The sequence below is a fragment of the Zea mays genome, chromosome 2, assembly GCF_902167145.1.
Source record: "Zea mays cultivar B73 chromosome 2, Zm-B73-REFERENCE-NAM-5.0, whole genome shotgun sequence".
Lineage (NCBI taxonomy): Eukaryota > Viridiplantae > Streptophyta > Magnoliopsida > Poales > Poaceae > Zea > Zea mays.
In genome coordinates, this window is record NC_050097.1 from 77,828,164 (window position 1) to 77,843,372 (window position 15,209).

Below are 15,209 nucleotides of genomic sequence, written 5' to 3' on the forward strand. Positions count from 1 at the left end.
ATCCTTTGCAGGAGGACTGACTCAAGCTTCAAGTGATTTGAAGTTCCATGCTAAATCATTCCCAGGTTCAACTTCTCCATTTCTTGGCATAACGTAATGTCAGAAGTCTTCATGGTAAGACAATGACAGAAAGCCTTACGACTTAACGCATCTGCCACTACATTAGCTTTGCCTGGGTGATAGTGAATCTCTAATTCATAATCCTTGATCAGCTCAAGCCATCTCCTTTGTCTCATATTAAGCTCTGACTGGGTAAAGATGTACTTCAAACTTTTATGATCTGTATAAATGTGACTGATATTCCCTAGCAGATAATGACGCCATATTTTTAGGGCACGAACCATAGCAGCTAACTCCAGGTCATGAGTTGGATAATGTTCCTCATGCCGGCGCAACTGCCTTGAAGCATAAGCTATTACTCGGCCCTCTTGCATCAGAACACAGCCGAGACCACTGCCTGATGCGTCACAATACACATCAAAGGGCTTTTCAATGTCCGGTTGAGCCAATACCGGAGCAGTGGTTAATAATACTTTCAACTGTTCAAAGGCTTCATTACATTTTGAAGACCAATTGAATTTGGTATCATTCTTCAATAAACTTGTGATTTGTTTCACAAGCTTAGAAAAATCTGGAATGAATCGGTGGTAATAACCAGCTAGTCCAAGGAAACTTCGGACTTGATGTACAGTGGTTGGGGGTTTCCACTCCAAAATATCCTTGACTTTGTTGGGATCCACCGCAATCCCCTTGGCAGATAATACATGTCCCAGAAATTGAATCTCCTCCAGCCAGAACGCGCACTTACTGAACTTAGCATATAATTGATGTTCCCTTAAGCGTGTTAACACGATCCGCAAATGCCGAGCATGCTCCTCTTCATTCTTGGAATATATTAAGATATCGTCAATGAATACTACCACAAATTTGTCCAACTCGGGCATAAATACTGAGTTCATCAGATATGTGAAGTGGGCAGGAGCATTTGTTAGTCCGAAAGACATAACCAGATATTCAAATAATCCATATCGCGTGGTGAATGTGGTCTTTGGTATATCTTCGGATCGGATACGGATATGATGATAACCCGACCTGAGGTCAATCTTGGAAAATACCAGGGCTCCGGTAAGTTGATCAAATAGGATGTCAATCCGGGGAAGAGGGTACTTATTCTTGATGGTGACCTCATTAAGGGGTCTATAATCCACGCACATACATAATGTTTGGTCCTTCTTCTTGACAAACATGGCTAGACAACCCCAAGGTGATGAACTTGGTCGGATGAATCCTTCTTCAAGTAGATCTTGTAATTGGGTCTTGAGTTCTGCCAATTCATTCGGAGGCATTCAGTACGACCTTCTAGAAATAGGAGTCGTACCGGGCTTCAACTCAATCACAAATTATACATCTCTTTCTGGAGGCAATCTAGGCAGATCTTCCAGGAAGATGTCCGGAAATTCACATACTACCGGAATATCTTGGATCTACAGTATGATGGCTTCATATACTCTGCCACACAGTTTAGCTGGAATAGCTACGGGGATGGACAAAAGAACCTCTTCTTGGCCATAACTCAATCTGATGGTTCTCAGATCATTGTTGAGGATTGCTTTATGTTGGGCTAACCAATTCATGCCCAAAATTACATCCATATCTTGGCCTTTTAGAACAATCATGTTTGTAGGAAAGTCCCGTTCAGCCAATGTTACGGGCACATGGTAAGCCACCTCTTTAGTAAATATTTGTCCCCCAGGCGAATGAATTATAAACACTTCCCTTGATTCATTGTATGGAATGCAATGTTGCTCCACAAACTTCTTGCTTATGAATGTATGTGAAGCACCAGAATCAAAAAGAATAATTGCAGGGTATTGGCCACGAGAAACGTACCCATCATAACCGGTTCGCCTTCCGGTGTTGTGGCCACTTGAGTATAATAAATCCGCCCCGTTTTCCTCATATTTTTGCTCGTGGTATTGTTCGCCGCATTTTCCTTGCCTTGAGTGGAACTCCCAGAATTCTGCTGATTATTTGATCTGTTCTGCTTCGGATATGGACAGTCCTTGATAAAATGTCTAGATTTTCCACAATTAAAGCAGCCTGTTGAAGAGCTTGGGAGAGCGGGGAAACGAGTACCAAGGGCACTCAGCTGATTTGTGGAGGTGGGGGCAGTGGGAGGAAGGATAAAATCGGTTGTTTGAAGGGGTAGGAGGGTGGACGTGGCGAAGAACGATTCTGGTTAAAAGGTCGGATTCCCAACCTTTGTCTTTTCTCAGACCCCTGATTGGGTATGTCGCCTCCATTTCCCTTTGATTTTCCTGGGCCTGCATATTTGGCTTCAACTGCCAGCGTCGTGCTGACAGCCCTTTCGTAAGAAAGATCAATGCAGGTGGCCATATTCCGTTGCATTCGGTCATTAAGGCCTCTCATGAAGCAATTTCTCTTCTTTAGATCAGTATTGACCTGATCGATGGCATATTGGGACAAGTGGTTGAATTTGTTGAGATACTGAGTGACAGTATCCCCACCTTGTTTGAGCTTCATAAATTCCTCCTTCTTCATATGGACCACCCCTTCAGGAATATAGTGCTCCCGGAAAGCCAGTTTGAACTTGTCCCATGTAATTTGATGGTCGGCCGGCTGAATGGCTACATAATTTCCCCACCAGGTGCTGGCAGGGCCTCGCAACTGTTGCGCCGCAAACAAGGGCTTTTGAGTCTCCGTGCATCGGAGAAGCCCGAACTTTTGTTCGATAACTCGGATCCACTCATCTGCTTCCAGAGGATCTTCTGCCTTGACAAATAATGGGGGACGTGTCTTAGAGAAATCCAGATATGAAGTTTCACGGGGTCCTTGCGGATACGCTCGCCCGCCTTGTTGTTGCATTTGTTGTCCCGCCATTTCCCGCAGAAAGCGGGTGTTGTTGGCTGTGGCATTAACTAAGGCAGCAATGGCCTCAGCTAATGTTGGAGGTACTGGGGGTGGATTAGGAGTTGCTTCCCTCCCACGGGAGGTTCCTGCCCCATCCTGCGCGCGAGTCTTGGACGGCATCTGAGGCAAAGAACATTTGGAGAAATATAATATGCCAAAGCAAACCATCCATTTTACATTACTTAAAAGGGTAATGATACAGACTCGAATTTACAACAGGATTACACTACCTATTACACATTATTACTACTTCTATACTACACTACTCTAGCTTCTTATCGCTTTTGGTAGCCTCACTGTCAGGTGTAGGAGACCATTCATCGACCAAATTCATTGAAGGAGGGGGCCTGAAAAGGTCCAGTTCCCCACCAAGGGCTTCACCCGCTGCTCCAGATGGTCCGGCTCCCATCCCAACAGGATCCGCACGTACGTTAGGGTGCAGTTGTGAATACAATACATGAACTTCCTCATGTAGTGTATTACAATAAACCTGCAAGTTGTCCACGGCTGTGCTAAGATCCTCCACGCGGGCTCCAGCTTTGGCTTCCTTGGCTCAAGCAAGTGAACGAGAGTTAACAGCCCAATCGAGCGCTAGATCTCGTTCAGCAAGTTGGTCTTGTAGGTGGCGGATGTCAGTTCTCAATTCATTTATTCTCTCACCATTCGCGACCCATATATCGTTCCTGTGACGGAGCTCTGATTGAAGCTATTCTACTTGAGCTTCCAGATCCCCGATTGGATCATTGCTACCACTACTACTGTCTTCATGCCTAGGAGCTAGTTGATGGCGGGGTACACCAATGGGTCCGGTAGACTTGCGCGCGGTCTTTCTTGTGCGCGGCGGCATATCTCCATGAGGGGGAAAATCTTATTAGCATAGTTTTTAGCATGATGCATGTATAATTATAGAATCAACCTTAGTTGATTCACACCTTCTATACATTGCACTCAACTATCTGGTCTTCAAAATAAGTACCTCAGAAGGTGATTGGATAAGAAGGAAAGAAATTTTCTAGATAAGCCTTTGAAAATTCTTTTTTAAAATGTCTCATAATATATGCAGAGATGGGCTTCGCTCCGATACCAGCTATGACATAACCTCCCAAGTCATTAGGCCCACCTACAGTTGTCCTTGTCCAACGGACCTCAGACAACCCTGTAGGTGCACCTGATCACTTGACAAGTTCGGTATCTGAACTCCTTACCTTTCCCAAGAGCGTTTCACCAGTCACGTAGACATTACAATACATAGGAGGTATGAAAATGCGGAAGCAGTTACAATAACTTACTTTATTGAAAAGTAAGATAGAGTTATATAGTTACAGACCAAAACAAAATATATGAGTGCTGAGTATTATTATTACAAAACATGGGAGGCAAAAACCCCTCCCGAATAAGCAGTAAAAAGTTTTTCTTAACGGAGGACCTTTCCTCCCGCAGCTTTAGTCTTGATTTTCTTCTTTTGGTACCACCTTGGAACAGAAGCAACAAAAGTTTGCTGCTTCTTCACCTAAAACAACATAGGACAAAGCCCTGAGTACGAAATGTACTTTTGTAAGACTTACCCGTCAAAGTAAAAGACTCTCAAGGATATGCTGGCTTTAAGGGAGTCAAGGTAAGGCTTATCAATAATCAATGACTCTGTTTGTAGAAATGCTTACTAATAGTGGATCCTTAAAATCCGGTTTTACTTGTCAGGTTAGGTAAAGTTACCTGTATCTAGAGTTCTTTCTACCCTAGTTCAATCACTTGACCTATACTAGCCAATTTCTTAACAATCCTTTTTATTCACTGGAATGCTACGTGTAGGTCAGTGACCAAGTCTTCATGTTCGTGAAGTTACGGCGATCCGAATCGATTATACTCAGCTGAGGATCTCCAATCACACGACATATGTAGAACTTAACCCTTGCATATGTCAACTCACCACCGGGGTTCTTAAGACTAGATCAGGTTCACGCTAACCGAGAGCACAGATACACCATCGTCCAGCCTCTTGCCACGGGGGGTACACGCTACTCTCGCCATCTCTCCACTCCCATTGTGTGTTATCTTATTCTAGTATTAGTTTGCCCGAGGCAAAGCTTACCCATGATGAGGCATGTGACCAGTTAAAGGGTCCTCGACCATCAAGCCTACATCGACACGGTCCTTAATCGACTCAGACGGAGACACTACACCGAGACTCTCTTTCTCGTGCAAGTCACCTGCCCGGTCTCAGCTTTATCATTTCAAACCCAAAGTTTGGTACATGGCAGAGGTACATCTTTTCCGATGTTGAACCCATCATGGCCATGATGGATCCACCATCAACTTTTATTTTTGAAAACATCCCACCCACTTTGAAGCATCATCTTTTGTGAAAACAAAACATTTTGTTTTCTAGAGCAAAGCTAAGCATAAGAAAAACCTTTTGTAAAACAGGGATTTAAGGAGAAGTAATCAATTCTAAGGAAGGAAATGCAGGAATTGGTTTAGCACACAACTCCTATCACCTAATGCATCAAGCAAGTGAGAAAGATTTTAAAAGTAATAAGGAGGTGGCAAATGCACCGGGGCTTTCCTTGTGTTAGAGGTGAATCAGGTTCTGCTCCACAAATATCAAAGTGTTGGGGACCTTCAGCATCCGAAGGTCCTCAAAAACAGGTTTAATAGTGCTTCTGGAGTATAATGTGTGAACAGGTATCTTCGGACTCAAGTCAGGCATCACAGTAGACCAGAATAATACGAAGGTTGGTGAAGCGCCGAAGGTGTAAGCAGGAAAGCTTCGGCGTGACAGCAGCAGGTGAAACCGACTTAAAGATGAAAAGGCTATTTAGACCTTGACAGATTACTATAGAATTATTATCGAGTGTAAAGGGCATTAATGTAATTTTGCACGGGCTGCGTCCCGTGCCTATAAATAGGTGAACAGTACTCCCGTACTGTTCACGCTGACTTGGCATTCGCTTTTTGCGTCACGCTTGTACTGTCACCTCCTTCCAATTGAAGGTACACGTGTAATTCAATGATATTTCTGTTTATGCCTGATAATAATATATAATTGTTCATGTTGTCTTTTATATTCTTTATATTTCATCCTTCGTCATTGTTTAATGAATTTATGAAGGTGCGTCCTTCATAACCTTCGTCCATAAACCATTATATCCTAAGGGAAATAATGCTTCGAGGGACGAAGGACTTTAACGATTAACATTTTCTATGTTGCCTTGTTCTTAACTCATAGCACTTGAGAACAAGTCCCCAACACAAAGTAAAAGCAGTTTCCTGCCTGAGGTTCTTCAGGTGGTGGTGGTGAAGTTCTTGCTTCTTCGACTTCTATTTCCTCTTCGTTCTCTAGATATAACCATATATAATCATGAATTCACACGTAATTCTAAGATAATAAAATTTTATTATCTAAGGTCTTGAATATAACTTTTCTTCACGGATTTCCGAGAAACTAGGGTTCGCGGAGTCTATAGTGAAGTTCATAAGGCAGGGGGCTAGGGTTTTGGGTTCTAAGTATCAAACATGGTCCAAAACATACCAAACTTTACCCAAGGTTTCTAAATAATATTTAAAGTTTACCTAAAAAGTTTGGTGAATTTTGGAATTATTAATTATTCCCTAAAATTCCGGAAACATGGATTTTGGCTATTTTAATTACTCTATAATTTCTTGTTTGGACCAAAAATCATGAAACTATTTTATTAAATACTACAGGAAATTAGAAGCCTAGCAAAATTGGTTTGGTATTTTTAGCATTTTTCTATAATTTTCTAGAATTTCTTTAGCTCTGGCAGAAAAGGAAAAAGAAAAATACTCTATAGTGTTGGGCCGGAATTGGCCCAAGCCGGCCCAACAACAGGCAGAAGTGCGCCCGCGCTATCGGCTTTGCGAATAAGTCCCTGATGATTTGAATAACAGGAAAAAGGTCACAGCGCTATTCCTCTGTCTCACTGACACCTTACAAAAACACCCCTGCGCTTTCCTCTCTTCACAATTCCCAGTCCACGACGTTGAACGGCGGGAAGCCGAGCTCCGGTGAGCGCATACTGGTTGAATTACTCAATGACCGGTGCTCTTCTTGGGTCTAAACCTAATTCTAGCCTTAATGAGTGTTTCCCCTCAACTAATTTCATCAATGGGGATTTAACACGGTCTGTCCAAGATGACAGCGGTAAGACGGACAGTCAACCGCGATCCCGGCGATCTAAGATAGCTTCGCTCAATCGAGTTGGTCGGGGAGTATCAGGGGCACATAAGAACGCTAAAACGGGAGGGCAGAGGGTATGAGCGGACCTGAGACGCGCTGGCCACGGCGAGGTCAAACCGAGCGGTGTTCTTGAGTGATTTGGGGGAAATGTGCGATTCGTGGTCTCTGGTGGACAATTGAAGACAAGCGTGGGTGCTATGGATGGGTGATTACCCTACGGAGCTCGCAGTGTTCTCAATTTTTAACGGGCTTAAGCGGTGGCCAGGGATTTGGACGAACACGCGCGGTGGTCGAAGAAACAGGAGGTCAGTGGTGCAGTTGATTCGTGGAGAATACCGTGGTGGACTCACCGGCGATGATCGGATGGCTAACGTGAGTCACGGCGGTGCGGTTAAAAGTTGGATATGTGGCGCTAGGTCGTGAAGTCGCTGTCTCCGGCGAACTCATCTGAATCAGCCGTGGTCTGATCGGGTACGGTGGCCGGAGTAAAATAATGGTCGGAGTGTTTCCACGGCGTGATATTTACTGACCCCTTGCGCTATCCAACTGATCTGAGCGTGAATCACAGCGGCGATAGCACGAATCCGTGCGCGGCTCTTCGGCGGCGAGGGGGCTGAACTTGGGATTCTGTCTGTTACTGTACCATGGGAAGCATTTGACAGAGCGCCTGACAGACCACTTTGCAGAGCTTAGATCTTAGGTTTTTACATAATAACATGTTGATCTGCCAGTAGCAAAGTTGTTGTCCGATGATCCCGCTACAATTTTGTTATAACAACCATAGCCAAATAATGACTAGATCATGATCGAATCCAAGCTCAAAGATTGCTCAATCACACTGTTAGTCTGAATTCAGACATAAGGCAGTCTGACAGCCCATCTTTGGGTCCAATTTTCTCAAAACTTTTCATAGTACCAGGACGTGATCTCTATAGCAAAATTGTTCCCCTTTTATAGCTCTACAAACTTGATGTGATGACCTAGGGCAAAAATTTTATAATTTGGAAGATATAGGGCTTCAAAGTTGAGGCAAATGCACTGAAAATCAGACTTAACTCAATAGAGCTCAAATGTGGCTTTTTGCAAATAGGTCCAAATCTCAGGGTTTAGGATGCAAATCCACATACTTGTGAACCACATGAGTTAAGATGCCCTAATTTCATGGTTTTTGCACTTTAGTCCAAAAGTGCACTAGTTTTGCACTTAGCCCCTACACTACCGGAATTTGGCTCTTTGCCGAGTGCCAAATTCTTTGCCGAGTGTTTTATTTCGGGCACTCGGCAAAGAGCTCTTTGCCGAGTGCCACGCAAAAAACCCTCGGTAAAAGAAAACACTCGGCGAAGAAGCTCTTTGCCGAGTGCTTTATTTTTGACACTCGGCAAAGAGTTTCTTTGCCGAGTGTCTTTTTTTGACACTCGGCAAAGAGCTCTTTGCCGAGTGTCACAAATACAACACTCGGCAAAGAGCTCTTTGCCGAGTGTTTTTTCTCCAACACTAGGCAAAGACAATTTAAAAATCACATTTTAAAGTAGTAAATTAATTCAAATGAAAAAGTTTTCAACTACAAATTTGTATAACTCATCATGATGTACAATTTATATATTGAACATTTCTTCATATGACAAAATAAAAATAAATTTGTTCATAAAACCTATATCTCTCTCGTAGTTTATGAAACTACGAGAGAGACGTATAGAATTTGTGCATATTGTTAGAACCATCATCTGAGATAAATAAATTACCAAACAACCAAAATAAACTTTGTAGATCTTGAGAAGTTATAGAAGTTTACAGTTGACAACTTTTTCATTTGAAGTCATATTGTCAACGAAAACTACGTCTGAATTTAAAAAATTTAAAATTTGAATTTTGAAAACGACTTCGAAAGGAAAAACCACCAACATGAAAGTTGTAGGTATTGAAGAGTTATGAAACTTTATAGTTGACAATGTTTTAGTTTGAAATCATCTTGTTATGCAAAACTATGTTTGAATTTTGAATTTTGAATTTTTCAAACTGTCTCGGATGGAAAAACCACCAAAATAAAAGTTGTAGGTCTTGAAATGTAATGAAACTTTGTAGTTGACAATTTTTTGATTTGAAATCATCTTATCATTGAAAATTTCGTGTGAAGTTTTTAAATTTAAAATTCAAATTTTATAAACGGTCTCGGATGTAGAAACTATTAAAATAAAACTTTTAGATCTCAAAAAGTTATGCAACTTTATAGTTGGTCACATTTTCAAATGAACTCATTTAGTGCCTTAAATAATCAAATTACTCTCGATTTGTTATAGTACATGGGGAATGGAAACGTAATATAAACATAATTGGTGTAGTAGTGTAGTGGTATAGGAGGGTATGCGCGAGAGAGAGGTTGCGAGTTCGAATCTCACCATTTACAAAACATATAAGTTTGATTCAAAATAATAGTGAAAAATGATAGGGCAACGGGTAAGGTAATAGGGTAGGGTTGGAGAGTTGTTCCTATAATTTAAAAAATGTTTTGCCGTTTTTTTTTAATTTTTTCGATTCTTAATTTGCCGAGTGCTTTTTGACACTCGGCAAAGTCTTTGTCGAGTGTCCGAAAAAAAAGCACTCGGCAAAGAACCCTTTGCCGATGAAATCTTTGTCGAGTGTTCTTTGCCGAGTGTTACACTCGGCAAAGCCTTTGCCGAGTGTAAAATAGCCTTTGCCGAGTGTCTTAGACACTCGGCAAAGAACGCGATTCCGGTAGTGCTAGGGTTTTAGTTCAGGGCTTTCTAGGGTTCTATTTAGGGTTTTTGATACTTCTAGGGTTTGGATGCCATTTGAGTCTATTCATGGTGACATTTTATGACAATTTCAATTGAATTTTGAAGTTTTCCCTTATTAGGCCTTGTTTGCTCTATTAAGCCCAATCTAGGGTTAAGCATTGTACCCTAGGGTTTTACTTATAACATATCACATCAATACAACTTGTTTGAACTTTTTGCCTAGTGAATGCATTCTAAGTGTAACAATCACATGATATGTCAATGCTTATGATGTCATGCTCATGTTTTAGTTGCAGTAACACCAGGGGTGTTACACAGCCAATCCCAGAAAACTTCGAATTTGGTGGACAGTCGTTGGTGGCTTCCAGTTCATCACCTCTTGCACCTTATCCGGATCAACAGTTCTGCCTGCTTGAGAGATAGTGTGACCCAAGAATTTGATTTCCTTCAGCCAAAAATCACATTTTGACAATTTGGCATAGAGACGGTGCTCTCGCAGACGTTGAAGCACTACATGCAAATGACTGGCATGCTCTTCTTCGTTCTTCGAGTACACCAAGATATCATCGATGAAAACCACTACAAACTTGTCCAGTTCAGGCATGAAAACAGAATTCATCAGATACATGAAATATGCTGGTGCATTGGTCAGCCCAAATGACATCACCAAAATTCATATAGCCCATATCTGGTCGAGAAGGCAGTCTTCGGAATATCACTTGCTCGTATCTTGATCTGATGATAGCCAGAGCGAAGGTCTATCTTGGAAAACACTTTGGCTCCGACCAACTGATCAAAAAGAACATCAATATGAGGTAAAGGATATTTGTTATTGATAGTTACCGCATTAAGTGGGCGGTAATCTATGCACCGCCTCAAGCTTTCATCTTTCTTCTTTACGAACAAGACTGGACATCCCCAAGACGAAGTACTTGGGCGAATAAAACCTTTGTCCAGCAATTCTTGCAATTGCTACTTCAAGGCTGCCAACTCAGCGGGTGGCATCCGGTAAGGCCTCTTGGAAATAGGTGTCGTTCCCGATTGCAACTCGATGGCGAATTCGATATCCCGGTCTGGGGGCATTCCTGGCAATTCATCAGGAAAAACATCTGCATACTCACAGACCAATGGAATCTTCTTCACAGGTGATGTTGTGGACTTGTTCTCAAATGTTATGAGTTAAGAACAAGGCAACACAAAGAATCCAAATGTTAATGACCTTCGTCCTTCGAAACATTATTTCCCTTAGGATATAATGATCTTCAGACAAAGGTCATGAAGGACATAACTTCATCATTGCAATATGTGATGACAAAAGGAGAATCATATAGAATGTAAGAAACAACATGAATAATTATGTAATATTATCAGCTCATTTCTATTTTATTATCATGAACAAATAGAAATAAAATCAAATTACAAGTGTACCTTCGGCTTGATGAAAGGTAAAAGTACAAGTGTGACGCACGAGCAAATACAAGTCAGCGTAAACAGTACGGGAGCACTGTGCATCTATTTATAGGCACGGGATGCAGCCCATGTAAAATTATACTCATGCCCTTTACATTTGCTAATGACTCTATAGTGGTCCATCGAGGTCTAAATAGCCTTTTCCCTTTTAAGTCGGTTCCCTTTTCTGCTATCATGCCGAAGCTCCCTTGCGCATAGCTTCGGCTCTGCGTCAACCTTCGTATTCTTTGTGCTTCTGAGACTATGGTTCTTATCCGAGTCCGAAGGTACCTGTTCATGTATTATACTATATAAGCATTGTTAAACCATGTTTTTGAGGACCTTCGGAAGACGAAGGCCCCCAACAGTAGCCCCTCGCGATATTAATTTGTTAGAATAACGAATTTAGATTGCGATATGGACGAAGGCCCTAAACCGAAGGTCCGAAAAAACACCTTCCCTTTGCTAGAATAGCAACAATCAATGACAGACGGGGCCCTCCAATTTGGAGCGCACTGGGCGTATAAATAAGAACTCACCCCGAGCACATTTGGTACGCTACTTGCCGCCTGTTTTGTTTGCTCAATTTTCTAGCCCTTGCTTACCAGCGCTTGCTTAGTTTCTTAGACTTTCTAAGCTTTGGCTTTAAGGACACATTTTCATCATTTCCGAAGAAAAGATGTCTCAAGACAAAAAAGTTGTTGTTGAGACGAAGCTGAGCGAAGAGGAGAAGCTCCTTGAGGAGAAGACTGCTGGATTTGTTGAATCAATAGCAAAGACAAATACAGAAAAGATTACTAAGGAGATTCTAGAAGGCTTATCTGAAGATACTGATGACAGCGACAGTTATGATGCAGAAAGTTGGGGCGAAGACTCCGAAGATCGGCCCTGGCGACCAAGTCATGCAGTTTTCGGAAAATCAACTATTAAACAGAGTCATCTTGATAATATGAGAGGAAGGTATTTTTGAGATATGTCTATTGTGAGGGCTGACAATGGAGACAGGACTGTTCCTGTTCCCGAAGAAAATGAAGTTGTGATCTACCGAAGCTTCTTCAAAGCTGGGCTTTGGTTCCCATTAAGCAGATTTGTTGATGAAGTTTAAAGACATATCAGATTTTCCTTCATCAGATCACTCCTGAAGCAATTATCAAAATGGGGATCTTCGTCTGAGCCGTGAGGAGTCAAGGTTTAGAGCCAAGCGCAAGATGTTTTTGCAGTATGCACGAGCTTTCGTACGAGACGAAGCCCTGGGGTAAGGAACAATATCATAACAATTTTGGGTGTTATAGCTTCATTGCTCGCTCTAGCGCAAGCTGCCCAGTGCCAACTTTTCGGAAGAGGTGGCCCGGGACCTGGATGGAAGAGTGGTTTTATGTAAAAATGATTTGAAGATGAGAGAAGATATTAAAGAGATCATCATGCGACCAATCTGGTCCCGCTTTGGCCTCCACAAACCGAAGGTAGAGATTGATGAGGCAGCCGAAGCATGCCAAAGGGCCTACAGCACAGTTTGCGCTTTTATTGGGACGAGGGATTTAGTTCAAGAACATGTAGCCTACAGGATATGGCCACTGATAGACAGCTGGGAAATGCCAAAGGAAACCATCACTAACCCTAGCGAAGGTGGTTTGGTTCGATTGAAATATACCTTCAGGTTTGGAGACCAATTTATCGAACGAGACGATGACTGGTTGAAGTGTGTTGAAAATACTAGTGATGAACTACTTGGAGCATACTCCAAGTCTGAAGATAATGCACTATCTGCGGCCTTCGGGAGCCGAAAAAAGAAAAGGCTAAATAGAGTTTTTGATGCTATTGGATTTGTGTACCCTGACTATCGCTACCCGCCGCGGGTGCAGAAAAGAAAGGGTGCAACTTCTGGGAAGACTGCTGCTTCGGCTGCTTCAAGCGAGCCCGCACCGAATAGGAAAAAATTGTCAAAGCTTCAAAAACACAGATTGAAACCGAGACAAAGCTGACCGAAGCCGAAGCTATACTAAGCCAGGCTGACGCCGAAGCTGGGCCTTCAGTGCCCGCCAAGGAGAAATCCTCGGAAACTGGAGAAAAGGCAGTGGAAGAAGAAGGTATATAACAGATTCTGCCTGAAAAAACTGTCGCTCCTGCTCCCGAAGTGTCTTCCGAAGTCCTTGATTATATTATTCGACACGCTTCGGGAAAAAGAATATCTGATGAAGAAATTTTTGAAGCTAAACACTATGCCCGAGAACTGAAATACCCGAAAGGGGCCTTAGTGTTTAATGGCACAAACGAAGATGACTTCTTATATTGCCTCCCAGACAACAAAGAATTATCTGTCTGCCGGGAGATGGCCAGAAGTATGGGGTTCCCGAAGCTTGAAGCTGGCCTCTGCGCCATGACGAAGGACGATCTTGCGGATAGCCTTGCATATAACAGTCTGAAGGTACAAAAATTGTGTATTTGGAAGTTTATGAATTTTTAATTATTCGTTTGTTCTTATATTAACCCATTCATTCTTTTCATATAGGGTTTAATACTTAGCAACGCCTTAAGGGCGCAAAAGAATGCTCAAGACGAGAGTTGCGCTATTGCTCTCAATAACCTTCGAACAGAGGTTATTAAGCTGAGGAACGAAGCTTTGGAAAAAGACAAAATTCTGCTTACATTGGTGGATAAAGTAAAAGAAGATGAAGCTAACTTCAAAACCCAATCTGAAGCCCAAAAAATTGAGATTGAAGACCTTCGGAAGCAACTAGCCGAAGCTAAAGAGAAATGCGCAGTCGCAGAAGCTAAACGAGGAATTAGCGAAAACTGGACAAATCACTTAGAGAAAAACGTTCAAGAACTTCGCACATCCAAGGAAAGATGCTTTGAAAAATCTATGGATTATGTGAAGAAAATAAAAACCAGCTTTGCCAACGTGGGCGCGTACTCGAGTGAAGACAACTTCATAAGAGGCGATCCTGAGGGCCCAATTGAGTGGATCAGCAGCGAAGCCGAAGCTTTTGAGGAAATTTTGAGTGACCGTGGGGACGTCTGTGCCTTCTCTGGTGCGAGGGGAATTGCAGCTATTTTGGAGAAGTCAGGTTGTGAGCATGTTAAAACCTTGGCTCAAGCTGAAGCTGCCCTCTGCATTGATGATACGAAGGACCCCTCGGCCGAAGCAAGCTTAATAGGTGGAAAACATTTTACTGACATATGGGAAAATGGCGGTCGAGGAATGGCCCATGAAATAATAAAGAAAAACAAAAAAGATATTCATGACACTCGAGAGTCAATAAAAGCAGCTGAAAAGGTTGCGGAGCTCGAGAGACGAATAGGTATTACTTAATGGTTTTTAACTTTGTTGTTTATTTTTGTGACTTTGAATTGATTTACGTTTTCTACCGCAGCTGAACTATCTCCTCCCCCAGAGCCCTTCGAGTCACTGGCCGACCCAGAGGCAAAGGAAACAACAAGAATTATTAACATGGTCGAAACTATTGTAGACGAAGTCGTACCCAACTGCTGACCAAAGCTGCATATAAAGTTTTGAAAGAAGAAGAATAGCTATTGTAAAAACATTGCTAGAATATTAATGTAACATTTGCTGGACTATGCTTGTAATATTTGGTGCTCATGGGTTTTGAATGTAATATATAAATGGTTTTGTAATTCATTTCTTTGCGATGCATGAAACTTTTATGTACATACCGTTTTTGAGCCTTCGGCGAAAAAAACACCTTCCCTTCTTTTCAAGCTTCGTAAAGAAGAGCTTTTATGCTTCATAAAAAATCCTTCAATCGTGGCAAAAACATTAATGCTTCGTCAACAATAGATTTTTTCCTCCACATCAGAGCTGATGAAGTTGTATTTCTTCAAAACTTATTTTGTGCCTTAGCACAATTTCACTT